Source organism: Lepidochelys olivacea (assembly GCF_965140295.1).
Source record: "Lepidochelys olivacea isolate rLepOli2 genome assembly, chromosome: 3".
NCBI lineage: Eukaryota > Metazoa > Chordata > Testudines > Cheloniidae > Lepidochelys > Lepidochelys olivacea.
Window position 1 is genome coordinate 120,262,577 of NC_140413.1, and position 15,014 is coordinate 120,277,590.

The window sequence follows — 15,014 nt, forward strand, 5'->3', positions numbered from 1 at the left end:
TACCGATCAGTCACTAACCAGTTTGGAGTGGGAAAGTTGACCATTGAAATCGTGTTGATGCAACTTTGCAGGGCCATTAATTGCATCCTGCTCAGAAGAACCATGACTCTGAGTAACGTGCATGACATAGTGGCTGGCTTTGCACAAATGGGTTTCCCTAACTGCAGAGGGGTGATAGATGGGACACATATTCCAATTCTGGCACCTAGCCTCAGAGTACGTTAATCGGAAGGGGTATTTTTCTATGGTTCTCCAGGCGCTTGTGGATCACCATGGGTGTTTCATTGACATTAATGCAGGCTGGCCCGGAAAGGTGTATGACGTACACATCTTTCAGAACACTGGCCTGTTCAGGAAGCTGCAAGCCAGGACTTTTTTTACCGGACCAGAATTTCACCGTAGGGGAAGTCAAAATGCCCATTCTGATCCTTGGAGACCCCGCTTACCCTTTAATGCTGTGGCTCATGAAACCCTACACAGGGAGCCTTGACAGCAGCAAGGAGCAGTTCAACAATTGGCTGAGCCGATGCAGAATGACTGTGGAGTGTGCTTTTGGCCGGTTAAAGGGCCGCTGGTGCACTCCGTATGGGAAGCTAGACCTGGCCATTGATGGCATCCCCGCAGTTCTATCTGGTGCTGAACCCACCACAACATTTGTGAAGGAAAGGGTGAAAGATTCACTCAGGCATGGAACTCTGACGTTCAACACCTGGAGGCTGAATTTGAACAGCCAGAGAGCAAGACTATTAGAGCAAGACTATTAGGGCTGCACAGATTAGGGATGCCTTGAGGGAGCAATCTGAGGCTGAAAGCCATCAGTAATGTTTGGTGCCCTGCATGGGAGTGAAGTGCCGTGGTTCCAATGTTAGTAGGAATCTGTGTTTGCTACGCTGACTTGCAGTGCCTGTTTCTTTCCTGGGCTAAGGTATCTTTTACTTTATGGAATAATAAAGAATGTTTTCAAAGCCAAAAAATCCATTTATTGAAAAGAAACACAACTGCTTGGGAAACCAGAAAGGGCAAGGGGTTGGGGTAGGGTGGGGTGGGGAATGGTACAATCACAGATTTGCATATGTCCTGTTATCATACTCAGCCTTCCTGTCTGGAGTGCTGTGCAATGAGTGCTGCACTTCAGGATGGCTATAATGCATGGTGATGGGGGTTGAGTGCAGTGGGTAAGGGTCGTAGTTTTCCGGGCTCGGTGGTGAAGCTACAGGTGTTGGAGGTAGCTGGTGACAATAAGAATCTGGATGCTGGGGAAAGTGGATTGGAGGTGACATGGTGGCACAAGGGAAAGAGTTTGGGACAAGGGCTGCGGGGGGGGGGTGGGCATGGTAGTGCTCTGCCTGCATGGCTACGGGCACCTGGATCGAGTCCGCTTGGTGCTCCATGATTCTTATCAGCCTCTCTGTGCTTTGCTGCCGGAGCTCTGCGCTTTTCTGCCAGTGCTCCTCATTCTGCTGGCAGATCCTCCTTTCACTCTCCCTCTACTGCTGCGCTTTTAGATTCTCATCAAGGGACTGCTGCATTACTTCATGCAGCATGTCTTCTTTGCTTCTACGTGGCCTCTTTCTAATATTTTGGAGTCTTTCGGCCGGTGATAACATGGATGGCTGAGATCTCAAGGTTGCATCTGTAAAGGCAAAATGCAACACTTAATGGAGGCAGCATTGTTCACACCAGGCAGAGCAATGATTTCCCCCGTACTTAAGGGAAAACACAGTCTACACAATAGCATCATTTTCCCATCCCAAAGCAAGCACACATCACCCACAGGAGCCCCAAAATGGTGAGTAAGCACAGGGTCAAGCGTGACTGATTGTTTACGGCTGTACTGTCCTCTGGGTTTCTGTGCCTTGGGGAGAGCCAACAGCTGCAGGGGGCTCCTACGCTGAACGCTATCCCCACATTTTCCACAGGAGTTCGTCCTGAAAGATCTCGCTGCTGAGGGTGACCTGGGAATCAAGGGAGGGTCTTCTACTGCAATGCGGCTTCTGCCCTGGCCTATATGCAGCTTGCCTGTGTGCAGCAACGGTCCTCCCTGCCCTCATGGCACAGGGGCATGGACATGTTAGCCTGACTGGGACAAGGACCACAGTGGCTCTCCCAAGAAACCTGCACAAGTGCATTGTCCAAGTTCTGGATAAGACCTTTGAGGAGATCACTGAGGCCAATTACCACGATGTGAGAGAGCACGTCAATGCCCTATTCCGTATCAAGGCCCTAACCCTCCTCGCCCCAAGAGCCCGCACCGAATAACTTCCTTCCCAAAATAAAAGTCGCTTACCGGGAACCTCCTCTGGTGTTTGTCCTTCCCGAAGCACCGCCCCCTGCGACTGGCTCCCTTTCTCCAGGCTTGAGAACAGCTCCTGGCCACATGCATCTAGGGATTCCGGGGTATCTTACTCCTCCTCAGCACCCTCGCTCCCACTTTCCTCCTCCTCCTCCTCCTCCTGCCTTGTTGAACTGGCCTCTGAGGTGTCCATGGTGGTACTCGGCATGGAGGTGGGGTTGCCCCCAAGTATCTCGTCCAGCTCTTTGTAAAAACGACAGGTCGCAGGGGCAGCACCAGAGCAGCTGTTTGCCTGACGGGCTTTGTGGTAGGCATTCCGCAGCTCCTTCACTTTAACCCTGCACTACAGTGCATCTCAGTCATGGCCCCTTTGCACCATGTCCCTTGATATCTGCCCAAAGGTATTGTAATTCCTATGGCTGGAGTGCAGCTGGGACTGGACAGCTTCCTCCCCCGAAACACTGATGAGGTCCAGCACCTCGCCATTGCTCCATACTGGGGATCGCCTGGTGTGCGGAGGCATGGTGACCTGGAAAGATTCACTGAGAGCACTCCATGCCTGGCTGAGCAAACAGGAAGGGAATTTTCAAAATTCCCAGAAAATTTAAAGGGCACGTCTGATGGTTGGTCAGGAGGGCAGGGCAGTAGAGTTCAAAGTGATGACCAGCGTGGCTGGAACAGGCACTGTGGGACACTTCTGGAGGCCGATCAGAGCACATTAACAGATCAGGGCGTCCACACTGGCGCTGCGGCACTCCAGTGGGGGTGCATTAAACGTTATTCCACGCGCCGACGTGGATTACCAGGAGCTCTCTAGCCGCGGAGTCAGAGCGCTCTATGTGCCTTGCCAGTGTGGACGTGTTGTGAGTTAGAGTTCACGGGCCTGCTTTAATGCACTCTAACTCACAAGTGTAGCCATGCCCTCAGAAAAGAGTCTGTTTACTATCAACAATGGCCCATTAAGGGTCAATGGAAACGATTCCTTTTCACAGACTTCAAAGACTTCACCAAGAAATTCCTTTCCTTCTGCAATATCATGCACTGCACTAGGTTCTTTCTGAACTTTATTTATGTCCAGAACTGACTTTGGCACAACAGTCAAATCACCAAACTCCTTCTGAGTTTCACATACATCCAGAATCACCTCTGGCCCATCAGGAGGATTTTCACAAAACCTCCTTTCAGGTAAATTGCTAGACTTCATAGTCACAAAATTAGAAGTATTCTCTTCCTTGCTACAGTTTCAGTGGGTAACATCACCTTCCTGTTTTCCTTTTGCCCTGGCTCCCACTGGATCAATCAAGGTAGTCATATCTTTACCCAGCAACACACTAGCAACAGGCAAAATAGCAGCACCAGAATCACTTGGTCTCTGGGAGCTATTTATGACATTAACTGGATGCAGCCTAGTTACAATGTCATCATCCCTAGCAGACACAAATTTAGGACCACTTCCTTCCTGGACTTTAGTTGTATCCGGAATCAACTCTGGGTCAACTGATAAATTTTCAACCGTCATAGGCTGACAGACTACTTCTGTCTGTTTTACAGACAGAAAAGAGCTGGAGAAACATTCCCCTTTAACAGACATGTTAACTTCATATAACTTCATGTTTAACACCATTCCGTTCAAGATGGATTCTGGCTAAAAGCACACTTACAGTAAACTCATAGAGGATTACAGTATTCACACACTCTTATCTCGTAAATAATCTTCCTCTGTGACCAGATCTGCTTTAACAAGAGTGATATTAGAAGCTGTAATTTACCCTAAATAGCTTTTACCATTGACTTTTACATTCTCTGCACAAGTTATGGGGTTACCCTCACCTGAGCTCACAGTAAAAGAATTTACTTAAAAGATGGCAGTTTGGGGATAAATTTGATTACACGTAGTTAACTGGTTAGAGTTAGACCATATGCTTAGAGTGACCGTAGCTGGCTCCCCACTGGGATCACCGTCACCGTGGTGTAGTTGGCCTAGGATCCACAGAACCAGGTCAATTAAGCTTTGGATCAGAACCCCACGCTATTAACATTTGAAATTTGATACTGAGAGTTTTAAAGGTTAAAGATCAGTGACCACGAACCAGAAGGCATCAGCAGAAGCAATCAAACTTGAAGCTGCTGAAAGAGAACGTTTGTGTTTTGAACATGAACAAAGACTGGCATATATGTGATTGCAGGAATAGAAGCTAAGGCAGAAATGGACAGACTTAAGCTCCAACTCAAAAGAATAAAGGAACTGTATCATCCTGAAGAGCTAGCTCCTCTCAACAGCAATGTTACAAACTGGATAGATTCTATCCCCACCTTTGCTGTTGAGAGGAGCTTCCTTTGTTTCAAACAAAAAGCTGCGCAGCACACGGCTTGGAGGCCTTAAAGTTCAGTCCATAGGCATGCCCCTGACTGTCTTACTGAGTCATAAGATGTATCTGCCTTCTCGCAATGGGTCAATTGTATAGCTGATGGTCCTTAATTGGCCATGAAGCAGGCTAGGCAGAGCTGACGCCCAAACTGTCTGGGGGTGTCCCCCAGAAGCATAGCTCAAGTTTGAAATACAGACATACATACATATCTATAACTCATAATACAAAGGTGATATAAATACATAAATGAGATTATCATATCTAGAAAATTATAACATTTTTGCAGATACCTAACATGGCCTATCTGGCATAACTCATTACAATTTTACAATATTGATATAATATCCTCAAGTGTCCCCCAGATTCCATACAGCATCACACAAGGGTCACCACCCAATTAAATCAAAAGGCAGCAAGTTTAAAACAAACAAATGGAAGTACTTCCACACACAGTGCACAGTCAACCAGTGGAACTTGTTGCCAGAGGATGCTGTAAAGGCCAAAAGTATAAGTGGGTTCAGAATGAAATTAGATAAGTTCAAGGAGGATAGGTCCATAAATGGCTATTAGCCAAGATGGCCAGGGATGTAAGTCCATTCTCAGGGTGTCCCTAAACCTCTGACTTCCAGAAGCTGGGACTGTCAACAGAGGGGATCACTCTACAACTGCCATGTTCTGTTCATTCCCTCTGAAGCATCTGGCACTGGCCACTGTTGGAAGACAGGATACTGGGCTAGGTAGACCATTAGTCTGATCTAGTATGACTGTTCTTGTGTTTTTATGCACCAAGTCATCTACAGGGATTCAGACTGGGATCCCTGGATCTAAAGCATGAGTTTCTAGCACTGCTTTAGCTAAAGGACCAAACCTATTTGTTTAAAGGCAATAGTACATTCATGAACATACATACATGGTATACATGCCATTGTTAGCATGAGTTATGGTTGCATTAGATTGTTTAGGGCAGGAAACATCTTTTCATTATAGGTGTGTGTACCTTTTAGAGGCTCTTAGTTCTACGTGTGCCTGGTTATCTTCCAGGACATAGGACCAAGAGGCCAAAGAGCATGGGACTAAGAGGTAGCCCTGTTAGGAGATAGAAGGAACAGTCTGTGAGCAGTATGGGAGAGAGCCAGAAGGAAGCTACTAAGCAGCCATAGTCTGGGGAAAGAACAAATGGGGACTTCCTGTGGGGAGGGAGCTGGGGAAAGGAGGCAGGACAGCATTTGGTAGAGGGTAGCCTAGGATATGCCATGGAGAAGGCCTATGAGGAGACTTCAAGTGTAGGAAGAAGCCCAAGAAAGATCCAGACAGTGAGAGGGAAACAGACAAAGTGCCACTGCACATCAGAGAGGTAGGCCAAAATGCTTACTGTGTGTGGCTACCATACTGAGACCCTGATCTCAGATTGGGGTCTGTAGGTGCTACCATGATACAAACTAATAAAATAATAGACTAGACAAGAGTTACTGCAACCTGTTAAAATTCTAGACTCCAAAGCAGAAAATGTATTGAAAGAATGGCTGAAAGAGCATTATCTGTAAGACATTTTTAAGGCCACTGTCAACTGAGTTATTCAGGAAAGATTATAATATATTTACAAGGAAATTGCAGTTCTGGAAAACAGAGCATGATGCTCCAAATTAAGAACAATAGGTGTTGCAGAGGAAGTTGCATGCGAAGTAATGACTGGATTTGTAACAAACCCAATAATGGAAATAATGTGAGGGGGGAGGGAGAGAATGTCTTACACAGACTGCATATTGAAAAAGCGCACAGATTCCTTTAGATGAAATCCCCAAAAATGCCATAATGAAAATGTTGAGATTTCAAGTGAAGAAAAAAGTTCTGTCACATGCTAGGAGAGTTTACCTTGACGCAGCGTTCCTATGCATGCATTGTAAACATGACTTTTGAAACCAGTAGTAGCAGAAGGCAATTCAGAGAAGTAAGAAATAAGCTAGAGTGGGAAGGGCACAAACTGCTCCAGGAAAGCTCAGAATTCACCTTAGCTCCAAAATAACATCTTCCTGAGCCATGGAAAAGGCTGGATGCTCTTTGCTTATGCTGGAAAACAAAAACAAAGAAAATGTGTGAAACAAATTTACAAACATTCCAGGAGTTAGGGTGGCTGCTGGCTGTAGTGTTAAAATTCTTCCATGGGCTACATGTGTCTTTCAAGTCTGACTTCTACAAAGGAGAGAGTATTTTAACTTCTAACTACTTTATTCCACTGGGGCTATTTCTTCCATAACAGCTATAACTTATGTCTGTAAAGATACTGGACTAACTTACAAAAGAAGGGCACAATGCAGCAAGCTCTCTATGACAAGACCCCTACAGGTAGCTGTTTCCGGAGCTGGAAGAGAGTTTGGTGAAAAACAGACAGATGGGATTCAGAAGGGATAGCACAGTGATTTAGTTGGCCACTTCCTGTTCTTAACTACACTCATCCCTTCAGTTGGCTTTATATTTTATCTCATTGTAGGAAAGTGTTTTGCATTTTGGTTTTATTTCTTCAGTAACTATTTTTGATGTCAAGAACAGATAGGACTGAACACATTTCTTTAAATACAAAGCTTAGCATTTAAAAGTAGGCCTTCTGTGGTCAAAACCACAAACAGAGCAGATGGCCAAGTGCTGGATCTGTAATGCCCCCGTAACTTCAAAAAGTTTGGACAAGCATGCTCTGTGAGCTTAAAAGGGAAGTCTCAATTAATTTGAAGAACCAATTTTAATTTCATCAGAATAAGTTCCAAGCTCTAACCCCCATCTTGTCACCAGAAGATAAGATGCTACATCCCCTTGAAAACACTGCTGTAAAACATTCAACCCACCTTGTTCTCTTGGCCTCATCTAAAGCTTTTTGTTTTTATTTTTTGCAGCTAGAAGGACATATTTCTAGCATATATTGGAAGACACTTTAACTGCTGTCCATACAGAATTGATAAAGCTGTGTTGGTGCTTAGGACAGAAGAAAGGTCAGCTAGTCTTTTACACCTTGATACTCAAACACAGGACGGTGTGGGACACTTGGATTTCTAAGGCATCACTTTTATTATAATGACACTATTGACAGGACAAACATCTGTGTGGATTTATGGTCTCACTAATAACATTGGCTGGGATTTTCAAAAGTATTTGGGCATCTCACTCCCCTAGCCTCTTTTGAAGATTCCCGCCATTCATATTTTGTTATACTATTAATTTGTCCTTATGTTTTACTTTGGTTGAAAAGCACAATATGTTTTACATACATTAAATATCATGCCAATGCTCTGAGACAGAGATTATTATAACCACTTTTACAGATAGAAAAATCATGGCATAGAGCTAAATATCTTACTCATATCTTAATCAGAAGCCTGATTTCCTGTCCCCTCCTCTAGCCATACCGTAATGTCCCCTTACTAGAATACTAGGATCTTTATTTGCAGTAACCTGTATGAATGATATATGCTATGTTTGCAAATGCTGTCGTTGGTTTCTAAAATGTTTCAGTAAAAATATTCACATATAGGGAGGGTTTAGTTGGGACTGGAAGAAAGACCATGCATGCAAGAGCTAATGTGTGTTGACATGAAAACTAAAAATACATGTATGTCAAACTGAGGCTTCAGAATTCTTCTTCCTGAGGGACGCTCTCTGCCCTGCGAGAAGATGAACAATGCCTTATAGAAGGCATGAAATATAGTTACGCTTGTTTGGGGACTGTTTTGAGGGTATCATTTTTTTCCTCTGAGCAGATCTATGATGACAGTCCCAAGGTGTTTAATTCCTCAGCTCTAACTGGTAACATGTTTATCAGGAAGTTTCTGCAGAGATCTGTTTATTAGGCCATTTCTCCACAGATCATTTCTAAAGGAAACAGTGATTTACAACAAAGTTAACAAAGAAAAGGTTGTACTAAGGCCTGGTTTTATCACTTGGTAATGCTGCCATGAAAGCATGTTGCAAGTCCTTTTTCAGTGTCTGTTGTCAGAGTGGAGCAGTTACTTTACTGGGATGACATGACAACCGAAGGATTGTATATGCTTTAGCTAATTGTGTTTCCATAATCAACAAGTTCACTACTATGCTGACAACATGCTTTCATGGCAGCATTACCAAGTGATAAAACCAGGCCTTAGTACAACCTTTTCTTTGTTAACTTTGTTGTAAATCACTGTTTCCTTTAGAAATGATCTGTGGAGAAATGGCCTAATAGATTTCTGCAGAAACTTCCTGATAAACATGTTACCAGTTAGAGCTGAGGAATTAAACACCTTGGGACTGTCATTATAGATCTGCTCAGAGGAAAAAAATGATACCCTCAAAACAGTCCCCAAACAAGTGTAACTATATTTCATGTCTATGTTATAGAAGCACAGCTTTGGCACTGCATCTATCTGTGTTGCTTTAGTGCCATAATGTTGATGCTGCCTACATCGACAGAAGCAGTTTTTCTGTCATTATAATTAAAGCACTTCTCTGAGAGGTCGTAGCTAAGTTGATGGAATAATTCTTCTGTCAACCTAGCCATGTCTACACTGGGGGTTAGGCTGACCTAACCATGACACTCAGGGCATGAAATTTTCACAGCACTGAGCAACGTAGCAAGGTCAATCTAATTTTTAAGTGTAATCTACCCCTAAGGCTGTCACCATTTTCAAAGGAGCCTAATGGAGTTAGGCATTCCAACTCTACTGAATTTCAGTGTGAGTTGAGCCTAAAGCCACATTAGCTGAGCGAGATTTGTCTTTTGTTAGTCATCTGAAAGAAAGTCCTAATGCCCCTCTTCCTTTAAACTTCAGAGACTGGAGAAAACAGGTCCTAATCTTTGATCTTCAACTAAAATCTGGTTTACACTTAAAAATTAGATTGTCCACAGCCCTGAGCAACATAGCTCAAGGGTTTTTTTGCCCTGAGAGCCATAGTTAGAGCACAGATGGCATAGATGTGGCTACATTGATGGCAGAATTCTTCCATCAATCTTGGAGAGGAAAATTTATTACATTGATGGAAAAACACTATCCATCAGTGCAGGAAACATCTATACTACAGTGCTACAGAGGCAACAATGCAGCTGTACTGCTGTAGCATAAACATGGCCTGAGTCTCATATCCTGCCAATAAGATTCCTCCTTGTCAAGGTTCCCTCCCCACTCTGAACTCTGGGGTACAGATGGGGGACCTGCATAAAAGACCCCTAAGCTTATTTCTTCCTTCCCCAAGGCACAAATCCTTCCTTGTCCTTGGATGGGTACTGCTGCCGCCACCACCAACTGAGTTAGACAAAGATTCAGGAAAAGGACCACTTGGAGTTTGTTTCCCTAAAATATCCCCCCAAGTCCCTTCACCCCCTTTCCTGGGGAGGCTTGAGAATAATATACCAACCAAATAGGTAAACAAGGTGAGCACAGACCAGACCTTTGGGTTTTTAGGACACTAAAACCCAATCAGATTCTTAAAAAACAGACCTTTATTATAAAGAAAAAAAAAAGTAAAAGAAGCATCTCTGTAAAATCAGGATGGAAGGTAATTTTACAGGTAATAAGACTTAAAACGTAGCGGATTCCCCCCTAGGCAAAACTTCAAAGTTACAAAAACCAGGGATAAACCTCCCTCTTAGCACAGGGAAAATTCACAAGCTAAAACAAAAGATAATCTAATGCCTTTCCTTGCTATTACTTACTATTCCTGTAATTTTAGATGCATCTTTTGGTAGGAGCTGGATTACTTGCTTGGTCTCTCTCTTTGTCTCTGAGAGAACACACACAGATCACTAAAACAAAGCCTTCCCACCCCCCACCCGATTTGAAAGCATCTTCTTTCCCCATTGGTCCTTCTGGTCAGGTGCCAGCTAGGTTAATTGAACTGATTAATCCCTTACAGGTAAGGGGATTCTGTACCTCTGGCCAAGAGGGATTTTATATTACTGCATACATGAAGGTTGTTACCCTTCCCTTTATGACACTCATCAATGGAGATAGCCACATAAGTACTAGAAGGTAGGGGAATGATTTCTACATTTGTGATTACATACCAAGAAAAAAATCCAGATATTTTCCTGTTATTCCAAGAAAGTTTGCAAATAACTGGTACAATATATTTTGTACTATTCATTAGTGGTACGTTGGAGTGCAGGCACTGACAAACACCTCAGATGAAAACCTTGGCCTAGTTGAAGTCAACAGAAATTTTGCAATGGATCAGAATACCCAGCCACTTTGATGTAGTTTACAGTAACTGTTGCTTTTGGGATGGTATCTTCTTGACATTACAGTTCATTGCAGCTGGCAGACTCCTTCCTCCATAATAGGTAAAACTGAAAATAAACCACGGATTGTTCACAGCCCTGTCCAAAGTGACCAACCAAAACTGATGGCTTTCTACCAATCAGGGTGCAAAAGTAGTCAAAGCACAATATATTTTGTCTACACCATAAAGAAAATGGGAACATACATTACATTCACAATCAACACAAAATAAGAAAAGGAGTACTTGCGGCACCTTAGAGACTAACCAATTTATTTGAGCATGAGCTTTAGTGAGCTACAGCTCACTTCATCGGATGCATACCGTGGGAACTGCAGAAGACATTATATGCACAGAGACCATGAAACAATACCTCCTCTGTGCATATAATGTCTTCTGCAGTTCCCACAGTATGCATCCGATGAAGTGAGCTGTAGCTCACGAAAGCTCATGCTCAAATAAATTGGTTAGTCGCTAAGGTGCCACAAGTACTCCTTTTCTTTTTGCGAATACAGACTAACACGGCTGTTACTCTGAAACACAAAATAAGTACGCTGGCCGAGTATATAATAAAGTGAGTTAGACCGAATATCCTCACTTTAGCCAGAGGAAGAAAGTGAAAAACAAATGAAACAGGACTGAGTTGGAAAAATTACAATGTAGTACTCCAATGTGGAGCTAAATAATTAAGTACTAATGACTGAGGTGCTGGACATCTCATTGTGATCAATTAGCAATCACAAGGAGTTGATGGGCTGAGGAAAGAAGTAAAGAAATTACAAACAAAGCTCTTCTCAGAATTGTTTCCTGGGAGATAAATCCCCAGAATGAAAAATTATAAGGGGAAAGTTCTATCTAGACCAGCTGTTAGGACCTAGAGAAGTCTGGACTTGACAACTTATGGGATTTCAAGGTTAGCTGGCCCTGCCAGTTTGACAGTACACATGTGATCTGATCCATCGTCATTGCTGTGAGGTGTGGAATAAGAGAGTAAAAATGTGTCCACATCTTTGGCAAAGTCGCATCACATGAACTATAGTTTGCACTGAATATGAAAACACTTGTTTCAGCATGAGTTGCGATAGTGCCAAAATGAAGAAACTGATACTGAAAGGAATTCTTAGGTCTTCATGACCAAGGGATGAATTTTGTCAACTCCGATCACTGCAACAGGAGGAAAAGAACCATTTATATGTTCCATGGCAGCTAATTTAATGTATTTTCACAAATACTACTCCAGTTATTGTCACATCAAATTACTGTTCAGAAATACTCACAAACAAAAGGGATTCATTGCTTTGCTACGATGTTGCATTTGTATATGCAAATCAGTGTTTAGGTACCTCTCAGCAGTGGCTGGAGATGTGGGAAAGGAGCAGCTCGCATCACACCCTGGCAACTGGAATAGCAGTTACTAGGCTCAACCAAAGGCACATCAAATCAGCTAAGAGGAAGTTTGCCATGATTTCAGAGCCTTTGAGGTCAGAGTTAAATAAGACAAAATGTGTGTGTATGTGAATCCTGAAGGAAAAATAAAATCCATGAACTATTATGACTGAGTCAAAGATTAAATCATGAATGGACTGCTTTCAACCACTAGAAAGCTTTGGAAATTTGAGATTTTTTTTTTTTCAGAAAAACAAGAAAAATGTTCTACTGTTAGAGGGCAAATAAGGTGATGAGGTTAAAGGGGGGAGAGAGTGAGGCTTGAAGTATTTTATACTTGTTTCTGGCTATTAGTCTTCTCTGATCCCATAACAACATCTGGAAGAACAGTAAAGATTTTGCTGGTGGAGCTTTTGTCAACTTTGCCATAAAATTTTGTGGTATGAGACTCTCAAATATTACACAGTGACACAATTCATATAGGCATGAGGCAAAGATGGTGGCACAGGTAGCCTTTTAACCTTTTGACTTTAGTGTGGTAATGATAATTTACAAAACATGTTGGAAAATAAAGAACTAATGGAATTAACTGTCACTGTGTCTGCTGTCAGGAATTTAGATTATACTTATATTTGACGGAAGCTTCCATTTGCAAAGTTGTCTACTGGAGTATTTCCAGTTATTTCATCTGATGTAACAAGTTTAGTTTTAGAACAGAATATTTCCATGGCTGTGGTAAATTCCTCAGCTTCCTTGGCCATTACCTCCTTAGTTCAGATTGTAGCATTAAGGCACTGCCCTTTGTTGGGGGCAGTGGCTCTGTCAAACTAGAGGGAGATGCTGAGGAAAAGCCCTTAGGACAATGCAGAAAGAACGCCCTTCTATAGCTGACCAGCCCTGCTGTTCAGCAGTGGGTAAAGATCTGGTCCTGCATTTACTCTACCCTACCAAATTTGGATAAGCTAGCACCCATGGCAGCATTAACCCTCTGCAGCCCTTGTGCTCAGGGTTGTTCAGGAGCTGCAACTGTGGTCAGAATCTGAGCAGGAATGAGAAAGATTTGAGGAATGCTCTTTGCCCCCTTTCCGATCACAATGGGTGGCCACAATTCATCTCAAATATAAGTATTTTGAATAGTGTGTGTTTGACAACAGGGTCTTCATTTAACTAATTCAGCCCTTTCTAGTGAAATTGTTAATTTCTTCACTGGATTCTACTGAAGTGACCATTTATATCCCTGGAAAATTTAGTTCAATAAACTGAACCACAAGAGTACATATTTACTAGGAAAAGTCATAGCGAGGGGAAATAACAAAATCCAACATATGTGCTTGCTTAACAGCTTTTATGGAAAGGAGATTTTTCACTTCTAAAATTTATATTGATACCTCAGTTTGAGGTATGGGGCTTTGGAAGTACAAATTGGGTGTTGAGTAGCTAAAGTCATATGTATCAAATAGAAAATATGAGCTTGATTCTGCAAAGTGCTGAGTACTTTGGCCCTTATCCAGCAAATTATTTAGGTATATGAACAGTCCCATTGAAGTCAGTGGAATTACTCATATGTTTAAAGTTAAGAATGTGGTTAAGTCATTTTACGAACTAGGGCCAAAGTCCTCAGCACTCTGCTAGGCAGCAGAGAGCTCACCTATGCAAAGGGTTTTAGAAATCACTTTAGGTGTCTCCCCTTGGCAGTCCGTTTGTGCTAAGGCTTTTGTGTTAGCTTATAATGAAGGTTTCAGCTAGGAAGAGAAATGTGATCTGGCAAGGATGTAGAAATAAGCAGCTGTAAGGATGTTCCTATCCACCTGTAAACTTCTCCAGTAAACCTTCTTGTTAGGATCAGCCTGTGGAGGAACATTGTCTAGAAGATCAGAGATTTTAGATGTGTAAAGAGGCCTTCAAATCATTACTTTGTTTCTATGTCTAAGACAGACAAATGTTGTTTAAGTGGCCATCAGTCCTAGAGTATGAAGCCCTTCCTGGTAGTTTTCAGAAGGCAAGATGTTGAGAACAAAGTGGAGAAAGATTGAAGCATTAGGAGGAAAGGTGTGTGTATGAGAGGTTCACTCTCAAGACATGGTCTAAAGAATGAAACAACTAGAATAAACACACCATAGCACATTTGTTTGGATTGTAAAACTAATTGAAAAACCACATCAAAATGGAGTTTGAATGTTTTTCAAATTAATCAGTCCTGACCGTTGTTACAGCAAAAAAATGGTGTGGTTGCTGCTAAACAGCTGCTTTTCAGCTCTGCAGCAGCCACATATATTTTTTATTGCTCCTGTTCAAGATGATAGCTAGAAAACTGCCCAGATATTTCACTTGTTCTACATAAAAGGCGGGGAAAGTTGCAACTTCATTTTCAAGTTAAAAGACTTGTGGGTATGCTGTTTTTCTGTTTTATTAAAGTTGTCTGGCTCAGCAGAAAGAGTTACCAATAGCAAAAGAAGCTTGTAAGCACTTCAGATACGGAAATATGCATGTAAGGCATTATGTTGCTTCATAATATTATACATGATTTTTAGGAATAATAATGTTTGGCTCATTGACAATTTGTACAATTACACTACCTTTTTAAAAACTGGGATTGAAGGTGAGACCTTGCTTGCTACTGATCAAAAACCAAACAAAATACACCCTCAAATAGCTATATTTGCAAACTATGCACATAGATAGTCTATGCAAAATATGTTTGCATTACAGTCATTGTATTCTGTCCCCCT